Source organism: Nyctibius grandis, chromosome 6, assembly GCF_013368605.1.
Source record: "Nyctibius grandis isolate bNycGra1 chromosome 6, bNycGra1.pri, whole genome shotgun sequence".
Taxonomy (NCBI): domain Eukaryota; kingdom Metazoa; phylum Chordata; class Aves; order Nyctibiiformes; family Nyctibiidae; genus Nyctibius; species Nyctibius grandis.
Window position 1 is genome coordinate 35,251,133 of NC_090663.1, and position 6,046 is coordinate 35,257,178.

The following is a 6,046-nucleotide window of genomic DNA, read 5'->3' on the forward strand; positions in this document are numbered from 1 at the left end:
ACACTTCAAGCTCTCTATCTGTATAGTCTTTTTATGCCGTTTAGTCACAGGGTGGTTTGTCACGGAGCATGCATTTGAAAATACTGAGTAAAAAGTTGAAATTCAGCTTCAGTGTAACTTGCTCCATATTTTTACGTAAAGACCAAGTACAGATTTCTTCCCCACCAAAACTCACAATGGAAATGGATCTCTAATACAGACGACAGCCTCCCTGACTGTGTCCAGGGCTCTGAGAGCTCTCAGTAAGGCTGGGGATCGATGTAGAGAAAGGACAGGGATACAGGATCAAGAAACGCCTGGCTTCTCCGTGTCTCAGAAGTCATACTTAGAAAGCACAATAGCCCTAAATAATCTGCAGCTTTGATGTAGCCAGAGGCTGTCTCTCTAGCAGAAAACTGATGGAGGCGTGGGAAGCATATGCTGACGAAGGGAGAAGGGGAAAGAGAACTGAGGGCAGCTCAGGGGTAAAGTTCAGCAGATCTGAGACAGAGGACTGTAGCTACATCTGCTCTCGGGATGGGGATGAGCTGTGCCTCCGTGAAGAGCACTGTCAGCAGGCTTTTGAGGGTTCCTGGCAGTTCTCTATAAAAGTGAGCTAATCATGCTCCAAAGTATAATTTCTGATATGGCTATGTTCTTCGCTTTAAGCTCTCTAATACTTTATATAGCAAAGTGAAAACTGTCTTTCTGACATATTGTCATTGAGCATTGATGCTGTTATAATGCACACGGGAGAATTTGTGAAGAGGTCAGGGAAGCAAGATGCAGTGGTTGTCTGCTTACATTGATTCTCCTGTTCTTTATATTCTTGCTAGGCACTTTACTACAGCCTTTTGTGTAATTTCTGTATTTTTTTTAAAGACTGCTTTTTACCTACTGTACAGTTACTAATCTACTTTTTTGCTAAGAGAGTAACAGCCCTGATATTTGTCTATCAGAATGACTCCATTTCAAGCTTCAGTGGAAGTTGGAGGTGTTATACAGCCGCCTCAGATGGGCCTGAGTCCCTAATGACAATAGAATTCAATTTATTTTGTATACATGTAAACAGTCATATGAATCATAGCCCCCCACGTGTGCGTAACAAGCTTCCTTAATTTGTAGGTTAGAACAAATCCTGTATGTGTCTGCACCAGAACTGGTCCACACATATTCTGTATCAGTTGATGTACTGGTGATGGAGTGCTCAAAGTCTTCACAGAGAACTATTTTTATTAAGAAAATGGAACACCTAAATGTTGTTGAGCTTCTCTCACTGAGCAATTAGACACAGCTGCTGCTATGCACTTTAATTCCTTAACTTAAGGGAAAAAAACACTGTCCCATTTAAGTTGCAGATTGAAAGCTCTTTAGTAACCTACAGCTGTGGGCAGGTAATGAAACACTCGTCATTATTTTTAACCTGTTTGTGTACTTAAAATCTGGGTCTTCAGGCAAGACTTCAACAGGGTTGGTTGCAGGAAGCAAGTTTGTTTTAGTGCATGGTATGCTGTAGCTGTTCTTAATCCCACATTTGGACTGAAAGAGTTCTTGCCCTGATTCGCTTGGCTGGTGTGGTGGATGCAGGGGCGGGGGAACATGTTTCTACATAGATTTAGTGTATAACTTTGCTACTTGTTCATGTATTGCTCATATAAATAAATGCTTCATGTTCAGCAAGTCATGTGAAGAGCAGTCACTGACACGCTGCCTTCGGTTTTACTGACAGTGTACCTGAACAGCAGAACAGCCGTTACTGTGGCTTCATTAACACCACAGTTGCTGTAAATGTCCCCCGTCACCAGGCATCTTGTCTTTTTCAATAAGTTTTCATTCCCCAGTTTAATTGCTATTTCCATAGCGCCTCACAAAGCACCTACACTGTAAAACAGGGGCCTCTAAAAAGAAAGATGAAAGTGGCTTTCACCTGTTCCACTTCAGACATAACCTGCAGTCCATGCTCTGAGCTTTTCCTATTTTCTGTTTAAAACCCTTCCATAAATATTTGTACTGAACCATATACAAACATCCTCACCCAAAGCAAGAAGATTAAAAAAAGAACATGCTGCTAGCTGTATGGCTGATGGAGTGTCTTTGTTGCCACTTCGCTTGCAGCTATCGCTTTTTCATCAGCGACCTGGTAAGAGGACAGGAAAAGTAGCAGCCTTCTGGGGTGAAGTTTTGAGCAAGTGCCATCTGATGTAACCTAAGGACGGCCTTGCCTACTTGCCCTTTGCAGTTTTTTAATTTTTCCCTTTTTAAATTTTTGATCATCATTCTTCTCTCTCTCCTCCCCTCCTTCCCTTCCGTAGCAGTCCAGGTTGAAAAGTCTTTGATTTGATACATACTATCAAGATCTACATCCTCTTTATCACTCTCCTTCCCAGGGTTTATTCTAGATCAGTAATTCATTCATTTCTTAGAGTTTTCCTAATGGCACCCATCACTGAAATACAGTAACTCAGTCATCCTGAAATCTGGCTGTGTAGTTTCCAGTATTTGGGGCAGTGATTACATGCTTCAGCCTAGATCACTGTAATCTTCTCAAGCAGATGGCCCCAACAGTTTGATTGCAGCAGTTGGAAGAGCACGCTGTCAGCCATGGCCCCTTTCCCACGTCCTGCATGCTCACACTTTAACTGAAGGGCATAACTGGAACAGACCCAACACTTCCTGACAGTCATCCTTTTATGAAGTCAGTTTCCTTTTCTTTCTTCTGAAAACAGAATAATTCTCAGTTCACCTAAGAAGGAGCCCTGGTTATGAAGAGAAAATACGCAACGTATACAAACTGTGTGTTACAGCCTGAACAACAGAAACCTATTTCCAGTTATTTTCTCTGTCATATGAGAGTTTAAACTGGCCAGTAGTTCAAACAGATATAACAGAAAAATCAGTACCTTAGTGATGATACAAGCACACTAGCAATTCACATTCATATAAAACACCACTGTAGACACTACAGACACGCTCCAGAGCACACAGAGGCACCGAACGAAGGAGAGTTTGCAAAGCTCAGCTATTATGTGGTGAACGGTAAATAAAAGACACTGCCAACTGCAACCATGGCTCTGATCTACTGCCCTATAAAAGATAAAGCGTGTTCTCTGTAATGCAGCTCAAAAAGTTCAGCTGTTGCCAATTCCTACCTGGTGCACAGACAAGGGAAATCTTCCCCTCCTTCCACATCCTTCCCCTCACATTATCCAACACAGTTAATTCAGGCAAGTATCTCATGAGTGCAGGAAAGAGCACACATAGGGCGAGTGAATTCTCCCACTTCAGCAGAGGCAGGAAAAAAACAAATCTCATCTGTACCAGCAGAAAAAGGATGAGACAAGGATGAGACAAGCCTCTGCAGAAATCGGATCTTCACATTTGACACCAATGAGCACATTTCATTCCCAAGACTGCTAAAATAATGCAGGAGAATCCTCCTTTTTTCTCTACCATACCTAGTTAAGCAAGAGGGAAGAAAACATCAAAACAATCTCCTATAAACCAGCCAAGGTACACTAAAGTTCAGATAGAACAGAAAAAGAACTTCATGGTATGAATGGGAAAGCACACTGAGACAACCTCTGTGTTTTAGTCTATGTAAAAATTGGGGTTTATTATTTGTGAGATTTTGTTCAAACTCTACAATTAATTTGTGGTAGTCAAACAAATACCAACAATTCTACTGGAGGCTTTTGGCTTGCTTTGCCATCACAGACTTGGTGTTGTTAAATAAAAGTCTTGAAAATCTAATTTATTTAAAAATTCACTTCTTAGAATAATTATTCTACCAGTTAACAAACTGCAATGAACCCACACCATCCTAAATCCATTAACATCATGTGATGTTAACTCAGTCTTCACTGTGTGGATTGTCCTCTGGGTGACCACTAAGCACAGGTACCTTGTAGGTGCAGAACACCCCTATTCATGCCTCATCTATTTGAGATACAAGGATCACATGCAGCCTGCCTAAGCGTGCTCTAGTATGATGGAAGAGTTAGCAGTGGAAGGGACCCATTGTGATCATCTAGTCCAATATACCTGCTCACAGGAGGGTAAAATACAGCAACCTGGTCAGAATTTATTTCCCCTTCCCAAATCCAGGCTGACTACTTCCTATCACCTTCTTAACCATTCTATGTTTGGAAATGGTTTCTGGGATTATCTGCTCCATTGCCTTTCCAGAGATTGAGGTAAGGTTGAGCAGCCTGCAGTTCCCTGCGTCCTCCTTGTCCTTCTTGAAGGCAGGAGTAACATCTGTTCTCTTCTACTCCTCAGGAAACTACCCTTACCACCATGACCTTTCAAAGATAAAGGCCTCGCAATGACAAAATCAGCTTCCTCAGCTCTTGTGGGTGTATCCTATCAGCTCCCCTGAACTTCTTTGTTTTACATGTTCCTAACCCAATCCTCCTCCACCAAGGATAAATCTTCCTCATTCCAGACTTTCCCAGGCATCTCAGGGACCTGCAATTCCTGAAGGCAAATCTTACGAGTAAAAACCAAAGCAAAGAAGGCATTGAGTGCCTTGGCCTTTTCCATGTCCTTTGTCACTGGGTCTCCTGCCCCTATTCAGCAGTGGTCTCACATTTTCTCTAATCTTTGCTCCTGATGTCCCTGTAGAAGCTTTTCTTGCTGCTCTTCATGTCCCTCCCCAGATTCAACTTGATAGACTTCGGCTTTAACCCAACCCCTACACATTAAGACAGCATCACCTGTCCCAGCTTCCACCTTTTGTACACTTCCTTTCTGAGTTTAGTCAGAAGCTCCTTGTTCATTAATGCAGGCTTCCTGCTACTTCCGTTTAATTTCCTGTGTGAGGGAATGAACCATTCTTGAGGTTGGAGTAAACAGTCAGATACGATTAGAGAAAGTTCTTGGATTTCAGAGGTTATAGGTCATCTCCAAGTTCATAAGGGAAAAAGCCTCAAGTACTGTGAATATGTTCCCGACCTATTTTCTTCCATCTTAAAGATCCTTCTTGTCCAGTTTCGATGAGCAAAGGGATTAAATTCTTAAAATAAATAAATAAATGAGTGACAGAGAACATGTTCCCAGAACAGACTCAGCTGACTCCAAGAGCCAAAAATACAAGTGAATTAAAAAAAAAAAAAGAAAAGAAAAGAAACATCAAATAAAACAGGTTTTGATATTGCATTTCTTCTGACAAACCTACTCAAACAACAATAGACTTTAAATGGATTGGGAAGAGCCGATGCCTGGAATGAGAATTCTCGTCTCTGAACAAAAAGGTGCACGTCTAGACAGCTGGAACTGTGCCTGCACATTTATTTTTGCACAAGCAATTAAAGCTGTCCACTTTGGAAAGAGATTTAGATTTCAGGCTCTGCAGTTTACAAGTAACAGTCCTGCACATGAGAAATTACTTTTTTCACTATCTCTACAATTCACCATTTAAATAACTCCTTAATGGAAACTAAATCTAATTTGCCACCGAATGATCTGATTTTGAAACCAAATGATGTACAGATGCCTCCCCAGCTGTAATCAACTCTCAACAGATCACATGGATCAGACCAAGAGTTCTCACACAGAATAAAGCATAATCTTAGCTTCATGCTGATCAGTGGCTTTTGAGAAAAGCTTTTATTCCAGGAATAAAACTAAAGAGTAGAATTGCTTGAAGTCAATATTCCATGAGAATTTTAGGCTAGGGCTTATGCAAACTCAGCCCAGTCTTACAGACTGCATGCTCATTAGCAGCAGGAACACGAGATGCACGCCCGTTGTGCACCTCTGGGTTTAGGTTCTTCCAAAAACAGTCCAAGCTCCAACAGGTTCGTGATGGGAAGCAAAGCAAAGCACCACACCCAGCATGTGGGATGCTCAGCAGTCGCTTCAAAAGCACACCCCAATCTGAACTAAAATTTTTACTGCAGGCACACATTTAGAAGCCTCTTAAAAACTTCCTTTGATTGACAACTAAAAATTTACATCAAAACAAAACCCCAAAGTTCTTCGAAGAGTCATTCCCTTCAAAAGTTAACCACAGGGAGCTGTATCAGTATGCTTTAGGCAAAGCTACTGAACTTTAAAGCAAATGCAT